Genomic DNA, 17963 nt, shown 5'->3' with positions numbered 1-17963 from the left:
AAATCTTCCCTTTTGCTTTTGGAAAAATACATGCAAATATAATCTTGACTGTTTTCACTGAACTATCTTTTAAAACTTCATAGCCGACTTCTTTTCCATAGTTAGTGTGAGTATTTTAATTTAACTTTTTACTTTGAAGTTCAAGGTACATCCACAAAAAGATAAAAAGCATATATACATTGAATTGTCAAAAAAGTAAGCACACTTATGTAAATATTACTTAGGCCAAGGGTATTTCAGTGAGTCAAACTCCTCCTTTTGTGCTCTCTTTCATCTCTACTATGCTATTCTTCCTCTAAAATAATCACTGTCCTGATTGCTAAAGCCTGTTTTGAATTAAATACAAAAGGAATCATGCAGCATGTACTTTTTACACCTGGCTTCTTGGGTTAACATTATGTTTGTGAAAGGTGTTATGTTGTTATCAGTTCAGTCAGTTCAGTTCAGTTCAGTCACTCAGTCGTGTCCGACTCTTTGCAACCCCATGAACCGCAGCATGCCAGGCCCCCCTGTCCATCACCAACTCCCAGAGTCTACCTAAACCCATGTCCATTGAGTTGGTGATGCCAGACAACCATCTCATCCTGCCATCCCCTTCTTCTCCTGCTTCAATCTTTCCCAGCATCAAGGTCTCTTCAAATGAGTCAGCTCTTCGCATCAGGTGGCCAAAGTATTGGAGTTTCAGCTTCAACATCAGTCCTTCCAATGAACACCCAGGACCGATCTCTTTAGGATGGACTGGTTGGATTTCCTTGCAGTCCAAGGGACACTCAAGAGTCTTCTCCAACACCACAGTTCAAAAGCATCAATTCTTTGGCGCTCGACTTTCTTTATAGTCCAACTCTCACATCCATATATGACCACTGGAAAAATATTAGCCTTGACTAGACAGACCTTTGTTGACAAAGTAATGTCTCTGCTTTTTAATATACTGTCTAGGTTGGTCATAACTTTCCTTTCAAGGAGTAAACATCTTTTAATTTCATGGCTTCAGTCACCATCTGCAGTGATTTTGGATCCCAGAAAAATAAGGTCTGACACTGTTTCCATTGTTTTCCCATCTATTTCCCGTGAAGTGATGGGACAAGATGCCATGATCTTAGTTTTCTGAACATTGAGCTTTAAGCCAACTTTTTCACTCTCCTCTTTTCATTTTCATCAAGAGGCTCTTTAGTTCTTCACTTTCTGCCATAAGGGTGGTGTCATCTGCATATCTGAGGTTATTGATATTTCTCCTGGCAATCCTGATTCCAGATTGTGCTTCCTCCAGCCCAGCGTTTCTCATGATGTACTCTGCATATAAGTTAAATAAGCAGGGTGACAGTATAGAGCCTTGATGTACTCCTTTTCCTATTTGGAACCAGTCTGTTGTTCCATGTCCAGATCTAACGGTTGCTTCCTGACCTGCATACAGGTTTCTCAAGAGGCAAGTCAGATAGTCTGGTATTCCCATCTCTTTAAGAATTTTCCACAGTTAATTATGATCCACACAGTTAAAGGCTTTGGCATAGTAAATAAAGCAGAAATTGATGTTTTTCTGGAACTCTCTTCCTTTTTCGATGATCCAGCAGATGTTGGCAATATACATAGGTATAATTGATTTATTTTCATTGCTTTGCAGCATTTCATTATTAAAAAAAATCCAATTTGTTTATTCATTCTACAAATGGACATGAGGCCCATCTTTTGGGGCTATTCTGAAAAACATTTCTAGTACATCCATGTGCATGTTTATGTAGAGAAAGAGTGACTGCTTTTCTGATGGACACATTCTTAGGATGAATTTTCTGGCTCATAAAATAAATGTATGTTTATCTTTAGTAGAGTATGTGAAAGTGTTTTTATGGAGATTGTACTAATTTACACTCTCAAGAGCAATGTATGAAAATTGTATTTTTTATAATACTTCATATTGTCAATTTTCTTTTGTTTTAGCTTTTTAATACTTCTCTCAATTTTAGCCCTTCTGGTCTTGTAAAATTCTCTCACTGTGGTTTAAATTTGCAGCACCCCTATGTCTAATTATGTTGGGCACCATTTCATAGATTTGTTTGTCATTTAGATATTTCTTTTGTCCTTATTTTTCTCACTGCTTTGTAGTTCTCTATATTTTTTGGATACTAATGTACAGGAAAATAGATTCTTCCTATTTCTGTGATTTCTGTTTCCACTATTTAACAGTGTCTTTAAATGAATGGATCTTGAAATTAATATAGCCTGATTTATCATTTTTTCCTCTTATGAGTAGTTCCTTTTATGTCATGTTTAAGAAATCTGCACTTCTCAAAATCCTGTGCCATCTTCTAAATATCTTTATTGTTTTGATTTTCTCCTTTACAGTCTCACTGGAGTTAATTTATGCATATGATTTAAGGCAGTGATCAGCCTTTCAGTCCCAGTTTTTTCTCTTATCTTTTTTTTGTGTGTGTGTGCAGATATTCAGTTAACCGACAACTGTGTTTTTAAAAGAGAGTTTTGTGTATGTGTGTGTTTTTTGTTTTGTATTTTGTGTTCTATCATCATTGAATACTCTTAATCAGATACTTATAAAAGTGAAGTTTGACCATATTTTTGATACCATAGAACAGTTTTGTCAAACTAACTAGTATAATGAAGTTGGCTGGTTGCTCATAATTGTATTGACAAGTACAAAATGGAATAAAAAAAAGAATGAACTCAAAGCTTTAAAATTCCCAATTCAAGCTCAGAATATGTAACTTGAAACATTCTATATCTGTCCCAAAAGAAACCTTTATCTGATGTAGCCACAGAGCTAGGGTTACTCAGAGCCAATGAGACTAGAGTCTCATTATACAAGTGACTGAATTACAATCTAGTTTGAATCACCTAAACATAACAGGATATCTTCTGTTAAGTTGAGGGCATTGATTGGGAAGCAATGGGGTTCTGAAAGTCAAAACAGAGACTGGAAGATTCAGGTGATGCTGGGAGCCCTGGACCCCTACATTCTACTGAGTCTCCTTTACCAGTGGAACAGCTCTTTGAACCCTGTTTGTTAACTCACTTTTGCCTGAATAATCCAGAATGACCTCCTGTGAGGTAGCCGCCTAGCAAGACACTGCAGAATTTCTTCAGGACCACCCTTCACCACCCTTCTTTATAATACAAATCAAATAGTATCATCACTTTCCTTGAGCCCTCAAAAAGGTTCTTATTGCAGTTAGAAGAAAATATGACCATTTTTTCATTGTTTAGATGGCCTTGTTCAGCCTTTTTACTGCCACCTGCTTGCTCTCTGTGATCCTTATATATGGTTCATGTTCAGTTTCTCGAACATATCAAGCTTTGCCCTGACTCAAGGCTTTAAATTTGCATAATATCAAGGTTTTTTTTTTTATAACTTTTCTGTTGTCCATGTTTCAGCATCAAATTTAGAATAAATACACATTTCATGCCCTGTTTATTACTTCCTACTTATTTATTTTCTTTTAAATAGTTGTGATTATCATAAATCACAAATATATGCATTCATGAATATGTGCATTCATGAATTCACTATCTGTATCTATCACTCAAAACCCCAATATCCAAATTTCATGTCCACATAACAAGTAAAATAATGCTTCACACAAGTAGCTGCTCAGTAAATAAAATGTTTAAAGAATGAATATAAGGTACACATATAAGAATATCACTGATATACTCTACCGTATTTTACAGTAGTTTCTAAAATTCTTTTACTTGTTGTAATAGAATTTATAGTTTTATTGAGGACTAGAAACTAACTTAATCTATTGTCATCACATTTTCAATTCTGATTCAATTGCCAGGAATTGAAGTATATTGACTTTTGTTACTTTGTTTCCATCCATTAGAACCTCCGACAAAGGGTACATACTTGAGATCTAGGACAAGTAATGTTCCCTGCTGCTAAGTCGTTTCAGTCGTGTCGGACTCTGTGCGACCCCATAGACAGCAGCCCACCAGGCTCCGCCGTCCCTGGGATTTTCCAGGCAAGAGTACTGTTCCCTAGTGCCTCCCAAAGTGCACATAAGAGATGGTTATGGAGCAGTACTTTAAAAGTAAAATATTAAAGTTACCAAAAATCTTTGATTGATTTTCTAACATTGAATGATTGACATAAACTTGTTGAAATACTGTTTGTCATATTTGGTGGGTACTAGTTACCACAAAACTTATTTTAGCTAACCAGTGGATTGTTAACATTAGGATTAATTCAAAGAGTGTATCAACAAATGTGTATATATATATATATATATACACATCATTGTATATGTATGTATGTATATATATATATATACATGTATGTATGTATGTATATATATATACATATATGTATGTATGTATGTATATATATATATATACATATATATATGATATAGATAATGTAAACCTTAAAAAATTAGTCCATCATAGTAACACAGTAGTTCTGGTAGATCATAAATACTCGAATTGCAATAGTGCCAAATGCAGTACAAACAAATGCTGGGTTGATACATTGATTTGGATCAGTAATTTTTGTTACAGAACATGTTGATTTCATTATCAATTTTCTTGTTTGTAGCAGTGTTATCTACTTAGATATTGACTCAGTAAGTCTGGTCATCTTGTATCCTGTGCTTCTGGTGCATGCTGCTGCTAAGTCGCTTCAGTCGTGTCCAACTCGGTGCGACCCCATAGACAGCAGCCCACCAGGCTCCGCTGTCCCTGGGATTCTCCAGGCAAGAACACTGGAGTGGGTTGCCATTTCCTTCTCTAATGCATGAAAGTGAAAGGTGAAAGTGAAGTCGCTCAGTCGTGTCCAACGCTTCACGAACCCATGGACTGCAGCCCACCAGGCTCCTCCGTCCGTGGGATTTTCCAGGCATGAGTACTGCAGTGGGTTGCCATTGCCTTCTCCCTTCTGGTGCATACCAAATTTTAATGCCACTCAGTTATAGCAGCATTAACCTTAGATGGTTCATTTCAACCTTCAGTGAGATGTCAGATTTGACCTTAATCTCTTTTTCTGGTCAGAATAAGAACTTTAATAAAATGAATCACATATGTATATTTTTCTACTGATTAAAAATGATTCCTCAGAAGTAAATTAGGTTCTTTCATCACAGCACTGCATAGGCACTGTTACAAAACTATTTTTTTTCCTAATTTTCATTTAAAAGAAATTAACCTCAATTGAAAGAAAACATTAGAAGAGTCAATAAATTTACATTGTATGAGTTTATGTGCAGAAATACTTAAATCTAATAGGAACTACTTGCTTACTAATGTAGTGCTACAACATCTGAACTGAAATGGAGTGTGAGGAGAAAATGATTGAATTATTTTAAAAGCTGTTATGACTACTGCTTGTTTACAGCATATACATTAAAAAAATTGGAGACCTTGTTGTCTTTCTGTGACATTTTCCTGTAATGGGAGGTGCCAATAGCATGATAACTGTAATAATTCAGAACTCTGGCAAGATTATGCACCTTCGAAAGATGTCTTCAAATAGTAATGGGAAAAAAGAAGTTTTTATTAAAATATAGTTGATTTATGATGTTGTATTAATTTCTGCCCTACAGCAAAGTGATTCAGTTATACCTGTATACATTCTTTTCCATATTCTTTACCATATGGCTTATCACAGAATTCCATTGTTTTGGAGTTGTGGAAGCAAAGGTAGTCTGTGATGTTTGAAATCACATTATTGTTTTTCTAGAATAGAAATCTGCATGAGGAAAATTTATGGGTTCAGGAAGTGTTATATTACTTGATTGGATAGTCAAGGAAGTAATCTTATTGAAGTATAAGAAATACTATCTATAGAATGACTCAGTATTGGTTATAATGGTAAAAGAGAAAGAATTAGGGTGACATGTTTTAAGCTCACATGAATGAAGGAAAGATGATGTTAATAAGTGAAATTGAAAAACAACAACAACAAAAAAGTGGAATTTATAGGTATATTCGTTTTCTATTTCTTTGTAATAAGTTGTGGTAAATGTAGCTGCTTAAAACAACACACGTTTATTATTTCACAGTTTCTGTAGTTCAGGACCCCAGAAGAGACTTAACTGGGTCATCTCCTTCAAGACTCACTGGCTGCAATCAAGGCATTCGCTAGGCTTAATTCTCATTTCGAGGATATAGTGCTGAAAAGTCCACTTCTGAGCTCTCTCATGAGGTTGGCATAATTTATTTCCTTGTAGCAAAACTAGTAAGTGAAAGAGGAAGAGGGAGATGGAAACAAGTGAACAAGAGAGGAGAGGGAGAAAGATGCTATCCAGATGGTTACCACAATCTTAGCAGTCTTCTATAATCGTGTGTAGTGAAGTGAAAGTTGCTCAGTCATGTTGTGCCCAGCTCTTTGTGACCCCATGGGCTGTAGCCTGTCAGGCTCCTCAGTCCATGGAATTCTCCAGGCAAGAATACTGGAGTGGGTAGCCATTCCGTTCTCCAGGGGATCTTCCCAACCCAAGGGTCAAGCCCAGGCCTCTCACACTGCAGGCAGATTCTTTAGCATCTGAGCCACCAAATACAATCATATTCATCTCATCACATTTCTCATTGATTCAAGCAAGTTATATGTCTTCACACACTCAAGGGGAATATCTGTACAGTAGTGTTAAGAGCAGGAGATGTGGATCACCTTAAAGTTTGTTCTCCATAGTATAGAAAACAAAAGTTGTTCTGGATATGTGAATCTTCCCTGTGCCTATGTCAAGTGTGCAGTAGAAGATGCAGCATGATTTATGATGATTTAAGGCTACAGATAATTAAATATCATGCTAATACCTGTTCACACTTAAATTTCTGGAATATAATAGAAAACAAAACTTGATGTCAATATCTCTATTTTGAAATAATAAAAGTTGGCTTTTTGATATGATACAAGTAAGGAGAGAAATTTTCCCACTTATATCAATTGGGCTGTGGAGTTTTAAAACTGCTTTTCAGGAAACATGCCTAGATACATTTTTTAAACTGCAGAAATACGTACTAACAAAACAAGAACAAGGGGAATAAGACAGGTGTCAGCTGTGAGCCAGTAGATTCACTGAACACATCTCTAAATGAGTCCAGGGTCACAATGCTGAGAATCAGTTTTGTCAGTCAGTTCTCTGGCAATCTGTCTCAAATCAATAGAAATGAATCTGTGGATAAAAGGTAACCACTTAGCGAAGATTAACTAGGTTGAAATATAATACGCAAGAATTCAGCAAACTCTCTGTTAGGTTTGATGATAAAAGAAACTGTCAGACCATACAGTTTGTGGGAATCTGGTGAGGGTCTTTTGGTTATGTTGATAGTAATTTACTAAGTGCAGAAGATAAAGACAAAACAGCAATTTTTGATGGAATGATAATATTCTAGCTATGTGAATAAAGCAACTCAAGGCAGATTCTTTAAGAGGCAGTGAATATGAGCAAAAACATTTTAATGGAGAAGATAATCATAGAAAATATTTTGAAAAATACTTAATGACCATTTAAGAATGAACTCTGTTAAAGCAGAGATGAAAATCTGGTGAATGGTGGCAACCATTCTAGTAATTTCAAGTATAATATTAACTCACTTTTGGTTGAAAAAGTCATTGACTTGGGAAATGCAATATTATAGGTAAGCTATCTCTTAATTTATAGGAGCAGTTTTAAGTAGTAATACCAGATTAGCATAGAAATAACATCTTTGGTTACATAGGAAGTTGAAACTTACGAAGCAGTAACAACAGAGAGAAGAGGAGCTGGTGTTGTGGCAGAAAGCAGCTACTTCTATTAATTCAGAATGAAGAGGAGACACTACTGGAAGCAGAATTATGTTAGGTAATATGTATCTCCCAGCCCAGGGCCTCCATCAATGGTCTGAATTTTAAACAAAATTTCAGTTGTCTATGTAGAAGTGCATTTTTCAGCAAATAATTTTTAGAGCTTACATAAAATTCTCATTGGGATATATGATCCGAAATAAGTATAACATCTAAACCAGTTAAAACTAAATTACATGTTTTGGAGACTCATTCTCCCTTTAAGTGCAAAGAGGATCAAGGATGTCTGAATGGGACTTGTGTGCTGATAATTTACAGAAATCTATCCCTTTTCATAAATTTCCCAAGAAGGAAGCCCAAGACAGTTGTTAACATGTGGAATGATATTTTAGAATGCTAGTGCTGACTCTTCTGTAGATGTTTTTTGTTGTTCTGATCAGAGAGTAAAACCAAGGAATAAATGGCTATACCTGTTGAAAATAAATATTTAAATGAAAAAAAAAATTTCCTAATCATTAGTAAGTACTTAGGCATTTAGGAAAGCTCCAGGTTACCATACTCAGATATAGTCCTACTAGACCATTCATGAAATTATGGTTTTATTGAAATAGATGCCTCATGGATTATTACACATAGTGATTTTAGACAAAGACTTGTTAAAGAAAAAAAAATGCTGATTGGAAAATAGACAATGCAGAATTTATTTGACTGTTGCAGTATGGGTCAAGACTGTTGCAATAGGGCAGGGGGATTGAACTTAACCCTACTAACAGAAAAGGCAGGAGGATTTTTGTACTGGAACAGTCTAATTGGAAAAGACCCCGATGTTGTGAAAGATTGAAGGCAAAAGGAGAAGAGGGCGAAAGAGGATGAGATGGTTGGATGGCATCACTGACTCAATGGACATGAGTTTAAGCAAACTCAAGGAGAGAGTGAAGCACAGGGAAGCCTTGTGCACTGCAGTCCGTGGCATTACAAAGAGTCAGACACAACTCAGCAACAGTACACCAGTGGAGAGGTACAAGATGATGTTAGGGTAGAGGGAGGTGGATCACTGTGCATAGGATATCTGTATTTGGTAACTGGTACTTATCTAAATTTGACTCCTACTGTCCCTTGTGTGTGTGTAAGTGTTGCTCAGTCATGTTTATTTTTGACCTCATGGACTGTGTGGATCACAATAAACTGTGGAAAATTCTGAAAGAGATGTGAACACCAGACAACCTGACCTGCCTCTTGAGAAACCTGTACGCAGGTCAGGAAGCAACAGTTAGAACTGGACATGGAACGTCAGACTGGTTCCAAATAGGAAAAGGAGCACGTCAAGACTCTATATTGTCACCCTGCTTATTTAACTTATATGCAGAGTACATCATGAGAAACGCTGGGCTGGAAGAAACACAAGCTGGAATCAAGATTGCCGGGAGAAATATCAATAACCTCAGATATGCAGATGACACCACCTTATGGCAGAAAGCGAAGAAGAACTAAAGAGCCTCTTGATGAAAGTGAAAGAGGAGAGTGAAAAAGTTGGCTTAAAGCTCAACATTCAGAAAACTAAGATCATGGCATCTGGTCCCATCACTTCATGGGAAATAGATGGGGAAACAGTGGAAAGAGTGTCAGACTTTATTTTTCTGGGCTCCAAAATCACTGCAGATGGTGACTGCAACCATGAAATTAAAAGACGGTTACTCCTTGGAAGGAAAGTTATGACCAACCTAGACAGCGTGTTAAAGAACAGAGATGTTACTTTGCCAACAAAGGTCTGTCTAGTCAAGGGTATGGTTTTTCCAGTGGTCATGTATGAATGTGAGAGTTGGACTATAAAGAAAGCTGAGCGCCAAAGAATTGATGCTTTTGAACTGTGGTGTTGGAGAAGACTCTTGAGAGTCCCTTGGACTGCGAGGAGATCCAACCAGTCCATCTTAAAGGAGATCAGCCCTGGGTGTTCATTGGAAGGACTGATGTTGTAGCTGAAACTCCAATACTTTGGCCACCTGATGCAAAGAGCTGACTCATATTAAAAGACCCTGATGCTGGGAAAGATTGAGGGCAGGAGGAGAAGGGGATGGCAGAGGATGAGATGGCTGGATGGCAACACTGATTCGATGGACATGGGTTTGGGTGGACTCAGGGAGTTGGTGATGGACAGGGAGGCTTTGTGTGCCACGGTTCATGGGGTTGCAAAGAGTCAGGCATGACTGAGTGACTGAACTGAACTGAATGGACTATACAGTCCCTGGAATTCTCTAGGCCAGGATACTGAAGTGAGTGGCCTTTTGCTTCTCCAAGGGATCTTCCCAAATCAGGGATCGAACCCAGGTCTCCCACATTGCAGGTGGATTCTTTACCACCTGAGCCATAAGGGAAGCCCCCTACTCTCCCTTAGAAACTGGAAAACAGAGATACTTTCTTGATGATTACAATTCAAAGAGAGTTCGCAGATCCTTGAGAAAGATGTGCCTGGATTTATAAAGCTTGCAAGAGAATATAAGATTTACATCTAAAAATAGTGGACAAATCATTTACAACTGAAGGTTTTCTAAAATGTATAATCAAAGAAATGAAGCTCGGAGGCCTATAGTCAGGAAGAAACCTGTCTAAAGTTTAGACAAGCTGAGGGAAACAGACCTCCTTAGACTTGTCTGTTATTCAATAATTCCCTTATATGACAGCTATACACTCAACTGAAATAGCTTCAGTCCTGTATGGAACTCTGAAATTAGTAGTCCTTTCCTCTAAAGAAAAAAATAAAAGCTCTGTGGAAGCTTCGACTTGGATCTGACATGCTAAACACCATGACTGCAAAACACAAGCACTTTGAGTTTCTATTTGCCACTTTCGATTTATTACACTATTCAATTTTCTCTGAAAAAAAAAAGTATATGCACACATATTTGAAGATCTTATTTTAACATATATGCAGCCTGTGAAGATGTTTCTATTAGAATTTCAAGGCTTTTGCTGAATTGGCTGAATTTTGTATACTGCAGTAGAGCTAACTATTATTTTGCTTACACAGCTGTAAGTTTTGCTTATTGTTATGTATAATGTATGAAGAAGCACCAATGTACAGTGTTTCTTTTGCAGGAAGATTATGAACTAAATCAAAAGTATTTCCAATATAAATAATAAAATAGAAAAGGTAATTTACAGTACAGCCAGAAAAGCTTAGCTACACAGATAAAATTTTCACAGCTACTTCAGAAAACAAATCATTCAAGGCATATTGTGGTCATAAGGCTTACTTATTTGTTTGAAGTCACCAGAGATATTTTTCAGTTCACATGTGGAACTTTGTGTCAAAGCTTACTTTATTTTCTGATGAAAGTTTATCACTCAGTTTTTTGACTACACACTAACACATACTATCAGATAGAGGAGAATAAAACAGATTTAAAGAATTATCCACAAATTAAAGGCAAGGATATTTGCATATGAGAAGAGTTTTCTAAAACCTAATAAGCAACACTGAAGACTCAAACTGCAAGAAGAGAAAGCTATTCAAAGATGCCTCTTGGAGAGTCTCTTCTTATACACTGAATAAGGTCAATATGACTTTAGCATTTATGGAAAATGACAATGAAGCAAATGGCCCCAAATAGAAGAGACTTTTGTAATAACTTCCCTCAACTTGGTATTGAAGTAAACTTGAAATATAAGCAATTCTGAACCAAAAGACGTAGTATTTCTCATTTCAGTACCATTGTTGGCTGTGTAACCTGGACAATAAATATTTAGAGGTCACTCCAAGCTGTTCTTTTGCATTTACTAAATGATGGATGGTGTCTGGATCTCTCTTGGCTAGTATTGATTAGAAGTATTAAAAATATACTTAATAGTCTCTCAGAAAGAGATGTTTTGGTCTTGAATCTAAATGGTACTCTATCAAATTAAATGTGCATAGACCAGTTGTCCTTGAGAAGAGCAGTTTGAGCAACAGCCAAATTAAAATTTTAGGGAAGAAACAGACCATTATTAAGCTAGTGTTTTTGGCATGTTGTACTATTACTAAAAAAGGGAAAAGGGGGTGTGTGTGTGCATGAACTCACACTCGTGTGAGTGCTTGTCTCCATATGTATTTTTATTTTAGTCTTTAAGTTGTGTCTGACTCATTTGAGACCACATGCTTTTGTTTTTCACATATATTGAAATTGTTCACTCTGCATGCATGCATCTATATTCTAGTTTTATTATTATCATTTCATTACCTCTATTCTTTGTTACTTATTTTAAGGTTGGCCACTGAATTTTTGAGTCTGCAGCACAGATAGCCTCAGTGTTTCTTGAATATCCTGACTTCAACTTAAATTCCACTTTTGTTGTAAAATATATGTATCTCCTGCACACCAAAATCTCTGAAGAATATTGTAATTTGTCACATCTAGCTCTAATTTCCTGTTTTCTTTAAATAACCAGTTTCAACTTGAACTCTATTACAACTATTTTCACTTTCCAGAGCCATGGCGATATTAAATTTCTCCATTTCCCTAAACAAAACACATCAACAAAAATCCTATGTCATATGTATCTTAGGATGTTGAATGTGTAGGAGAAATACGTAGTATGACAAGACTTTCAGCAAAATAAAGTTAAGAATTTGTTGGTGGTTATATCTCTGGTCTCAAATTACCTTAAACATTACCTTTTTTCTTCCATATATTAATAGGTACTTCATTTTCTTTCTGAATTTAGGTGCCTCAGTAAGTCAAATTTCATTATTGTTATAGTTTAACATGATGTGTATACAAGACATTTGCTAAGTATTAATATGTCATTAAACTGTGAAATTTATTTCTTTTAAAGTAAAAATTTCATCTATAAATTACCATGAAAGCCACTTAGACTGTGAAATTCTTTCTGATAAAACTAGTGGACATATTCTTTTTAATTAAATGATATAAAACCACCATGCATTATTTGTCTCCATTTGGAAAATAAAATAATAAATATATGTTATAATTAATTATATATAATTATAATATAAATTTTATTATATAATTCTGAGATAGTAAAATCATACTTGGGAGGCAATATACTGCATAATTTATTTAACAATGAATAATAAAATTTGCTTGCATTTTACTTTTGTTTTTCTGATTCTGAAAGGTATTATGTAATGCATGTATGTGCTCGGTCGTCTCTGACTCTTTTGTGACCCCCTGGACTGTAGCCCGCCAGGCTCCTCTGTCCATGGAATTTTCCAGGCAAGAATACAGGGGTGGGTTGCCATTTCCTCTTCCAGGGGATCTTCCTGGCCCAGGGATCAAACTCTTGCATCTGCTGAATTGAGAAGTGGATTGTTTACCACCGTGCCACTTGAGAAGACCAGATTATGTGATAATGATAATTTATGAAATTCTGAAAATGAAAATATGAAAAACACAAAGCAAAAACATTATAACGTGATACTCATGTATTTAAACATTTTAGACTCTGCAACTTGATGCATATTTTGTTTTCTTTACTATAATTGGACAAAGATGCACAAGTATATCCATGTATGTATAAACTGAAGAATAATATTGAATTGGTACAAGAGGAAGAGTTATTATTCCTTGAGTTTATTCTCAACCCAAAAGACAAGACACAGAAGCATTAGAATTTTTCTACCTGGTGGAAGTTTAGTAGCCATGATATGAAATCATTTCACCCTCATGCCATAGGAAGAGGGACGGTGTATATCCAGTATGCTCTACCCAACACCTGTTCCTTAGCTAAGTTAAATGAAATGGCCTCCAGAAATCTGAGTGAGGTTAAAGATGCCTGCATAGATGGGAAAAGATCATTCAGGGCCCTGAGAGGATGATGGGCTAAAATAGTGAATAACTAGGTTGTTCCGTGGTGGCTCAGATGGTAAAGAATCTACCTTCAATGCAGGAGATCTGGGTTCGATCCCTGGATTGGGAAGATCCCCTGGGGAAGGGCATGACAACCAACCCTGGTATTCTTGCCTGGAGAAATCCATGCATGAGGGGCCTCGTGGGCTACAGTCTGTGATGTCGCAGAGTCAGCTCAACTGAGTGACTGAACACACAGGCTTTTCCCCGTCTACCTCAGCAGTACATAGAGAGAAAGATAGGCAGATAGATACATAGGTAGGTAAGTAGGTAGGTAGATAGATTTAAAGAGAGATACAAATATGGCAGCCTGCATTTCTGTTTTCAAGTCCAGGGCATATTTTCTATGAGTTTATTTTAGGTTAAGAAGAAAACGCTAGCAAGACCTGAACAGTTTTGTAGTTACCCTACCAAAAAGGGCTTCTAAGTTGGAGGAAACCTTGGCAGCTATGGAAGAATTTGAGCCAGAAGGGAACTCTCACTTCTGGAGCCTTGCAGCAGAAGGGCCACAGCTGAAAGACTCATACCTGTAACCACATACCTCAGTAATGCCTGGATGAGTTTAATGTTAAACAAAAAGGAGCTGCAGTGCTAAAAAATAATCAGTTATTTTACTCTGCACACTTCAAGTTCCTGAAGCCGCAAGTTTAGACAATCATAATGGAGATGTTAAGCATCGTAGTCTAGGCAGCTATAGCAAATTAACACAGACTGTGTAGCTTAAACAAGAAATATTTATCAAAGTTGTAGAGGTGGGAGGGAAGTCCAAGATCTGGCCCCTGGGGTCAGTTCTTGGTGACGGCCTCTTTCTGGTTTGTAGAAGGCAGCCTTCTCTCTGTGTCCTTATATGGCAGAAAGAGGGCATGCTATCTGGCCTCTTCTTCTAATGGTTTCTACATTTTATTTTGTCACTTTTCCAGTAACTTCTTTCATTTCATATAATTGTTGTGGTGTGGTTAGTCGCTCAGTCGTTTCTGACTCTTTGCTACCTCACCGACTGTAGCTTGTCAGGCTCCTCCATCCATGGAATTTTCTAGGCAAGAATACTGGAGTGGGTTGCCATTCCCTTCTCCAGGGGATCTTCCCAAACCAGGGATCGAATCCAGGTCTCCCACATTGCAGGCAGACTCTTTACCATCGCAGCCACTAGGGAAGCCATATATATGTATATCTGAATATATATAAGTATATCTGAATCACTGCTATATACCTGAAAATAACATAACATTGTTAATCAACTATACTCCAATAGAAATAAAAAAAATTAAATGTGAGGTATATATTAAATATTAAACTCTATGTAGATTGGGCAGTTTTGTCAGAAGCTCCAGTTACTGTCTTATTTACTCTACTTTGTATTTAATTATTTTTCATATTGTGCTCAGTTTTTATAATTGCTGTCTGTAGGAAAGGAAGGTTCATGCAACTTCATTGTTTGCTTGCTATCATGGGTATGATAGATTAAATTAGTTTAATAAGTGTAAACTTTTTGGATCAAAAACAATGTTATAATTAATGCTTTATCACTACTTCCTAAATTAATTGTTTATGCAAATATAAAATATATATATATTTTAGTGTAGATTATACTATGAAATGACTACTCTCAGTGAAAAATGTAATTTATTATAGTATTATGTTTAAAGCACTGCAACAATCAAATTTTGACTGCTTAATTTATGACTTATAGAACATATTCATGACTTTGCTATTCTGTTTAATGCTTCCCAATTGAATCTTAGCCTACCAGCATATATTACTATGGTTTTTTTCAGTGTTCACTTCTGGGGTCTTACTAAATGAGAGGTAATGGAGGTGATATTCAGATGAGAATTTTCTGCTTACTGACTGACATGAGCTACCACAGCCACGGTATTAATCTTCTTGCAATCCCCTTAACCACTATAGAAGAGAACCGTATAATTTATTTATTTAGGTGATTCCTCTGATCTTCTTAAGTTGTATAAATTATTCAAGGCACACTATTGAGAAAATGTAAGTTCTGTTGACAGTCAATACCTTAACGATTCGATGCATGTCTGTGAGTGCACACGCTTTATTTACTCAGCCAACAAAGACAGGATTTTTTATTGGATGCAAATATATTTATATAGATATATATATCTTGAATGTTTAATGGATAACTTAACATGTGTCTTAGATAGCTTTTGGGCTTTCCTATGTTTTGGAGATAAATATAATTTTGTATCACATCTCAAACTCTGAGGATTATGAAAGTCGACTGTCTTCAGTGATTTTTTTCTTCTTAAATATTCATAGGAACTTAATTTCTCATGTTCCCCAGTAGTACTCTTATTGGTGAGTTTGTGAGTATTTCTTCTTGACCTACCATTATATTCCTCACTTTATTTAAAATCAAACAAGAACCTTAGCTAATTCATTGATCGCTATACAGAGAACATATATCTGCCATTTATTTTGCTAATACCTTGGTCTCTCTTGGCTTCTCAGGTTAATTCCATAGTGAATCTTTGTTTAATTTCCTTCCTGGGGGTTCAGATTTTCTTCTTTTATTATGTAGGGAAATTCAACTTCCTTTACTTCTTCTCCATATTTCATGAAAAAAAAACCCTCACATTGTAAGTAGCAACTTTTTTTTAATACTTGTAGTTAAATAGCACCTTTTTATATATTTCAGAAAAACCATAATTTAAATACATCTTTGTAGATTATATGCAGGAATTATTTTAAAAAGGTAATATTTCTTTTATTTTTCACATGATGTGGTGTATTAAAAATATAAACCTGAATAAGGTGATATTTATTTTACATAAGATTTTAATATGTGCTGTACTTGATTAATATTTTTTTTTTATAAATTTATTTATTTTAGTTGGGGGCTAATTACTTTACAATATTGTAATAGTGTTTGCCATACATTGACATGAATCAGCCATGGGTTTACATGTGTTCCCCTTCCTGGACCCCCCACCCACCTCCCTCCCCATCCCATCCCTCTGGGTCATCCCATTGCCCCGGCCCTGAGCCCTTGTCTCATGCATCGAACATGGAATGGTGTTCTGTTTCACATATGATAATATACATGTTTCAATGCTATTCTCCCAGAACGTCCCACCCTCACCTTCTCCCTCAGAGTCCATAAAATTGTTCTATGCATCTGTGTCTCTTGATTAATATTTATATAATTTATTTGCCATTATATTAGTTCTGGCTGCCATAAGAAAATACTATAGACAAGGTGTCTTAACCAGTGGAAATTTTTTTTTTCTCAGTTACAGAGGCTGCAAGTCTAAGCTATGGAGTCAGCATAGTCAGGTTCTGCTAAGACCTCTGTTCCTGGTTTGCAGAAGACTAACTTCTTACCGTGGCCTCTCATGGCACAGAGAGAGAGAGCTGACTCTTGTCCTCTTCTTATAAGAGGACACACTCCTATCAAGCTAGGGATCGACCCTTACGACCTCATTTAATCTTATGTAATCACTTCCTAAAAGTCCTGTCTCCAGGTACAGTCACATGGGCTGATAGGTAGGACTTCAACATATGAATCTGAGAAGATAGAATTCAGTTCATAGTAATTATTATTGAGTAGTTACTAATTAAATAGTAACATGATGGCCCCTACCATAGGTTTACTCTATATAGAGTGTACATATATTGTTACTGCTTTTTCTTTCTTTATTTTGAATATAATTTTATACCAGTGTCCTTTGGAAATGACTTAACACCTCCTTATCACTTTGTGGTCAAAAATTGTATAACTAAAGTGTCTCATATCTAATAAAAACTGACTTGAATTAGTTTATTTTGAATCTTTAATCTTAAACTATTTGGATTCATAGTTTATTTTATATCAGGTCAGTTCAGTTCAGTCACTCATTCATGTCCGACTCTTTGTGACCCCATGAACCACAGCATGCCAGGCCTCCCTGTGCATCACCAACTCCTGGAGTTCATCCAAACCTATGTCCGTTGAGTCGGTGATGCCATCCAACCATCTCATCTTATATCGTCCCCTTCTGCCCTCCATCTTTCCCAGCATTAGGGTCTTTTCAAATGAGTCAGTTCTTCACATCAGGTGGCCAAAGTATTGGAGTTTCAGCTTCAACATCAGTCCTTCCAATGAACACCCAGGACTGATCTCCTTTAGGATGGACAGGTTGGATCTCCTTGCAGTCCAAGGGACTCTCAAGAGCCTTCTCCAGACCATAGTTCAAAAGCATCATTTCTTCGGTGCTCAGCTTTCTTTATAGCCCAACTCTCACATCCATACATGACCACTGGAAAAACCATAGCCTTGACTAGACGGACCTTTGTTGACAAAGTGATGTCTTTGCTTTTTAATTTGCTGTCTAGGTTGGTCATAACTTTCCTTCCAAGGAGTAAGTGTCTTTTAATTTCATGGCTGC

The 17963-nt window shown here is 36.3% G+C and overlaps 1 protein-coding gene across 1 annotated transcript in view; it reads right to left on the bottom strand.

Moving 5' to 3' along the window:
• Positions 1 to 17963, bottom strand: part of LOC145528650 (uncharacterized) — a 427065-nt gene that overhangs the window by 397458 nt on the left and 11644 nt on the right. The window lies entirely within an intron of this gene.

The sequence above is a fragment of the Giraffa tippelskirchi genome, chromosome 12 (genome assembly GCF_054371585.1).
Source record: "Giraffa tippelskirchi isolate mGirTip1 chromosome 12, T2T-mGirTip1v1.2.pri, whole genome shotgun sequence".
Classification (NCBI taxonomy): domain Eukaryota; kingdom Metazoa; phylum Chordata; class Mammalia; order Artiodactyla; family Giraffidae; genus Giraffa; species Giraffa tippelskirchi.
The sequence above is the reverse complement of the archived record's forward strand: the minus strand, read 5'-3'. Positions and strand labels throughout refer to the sequence as shown.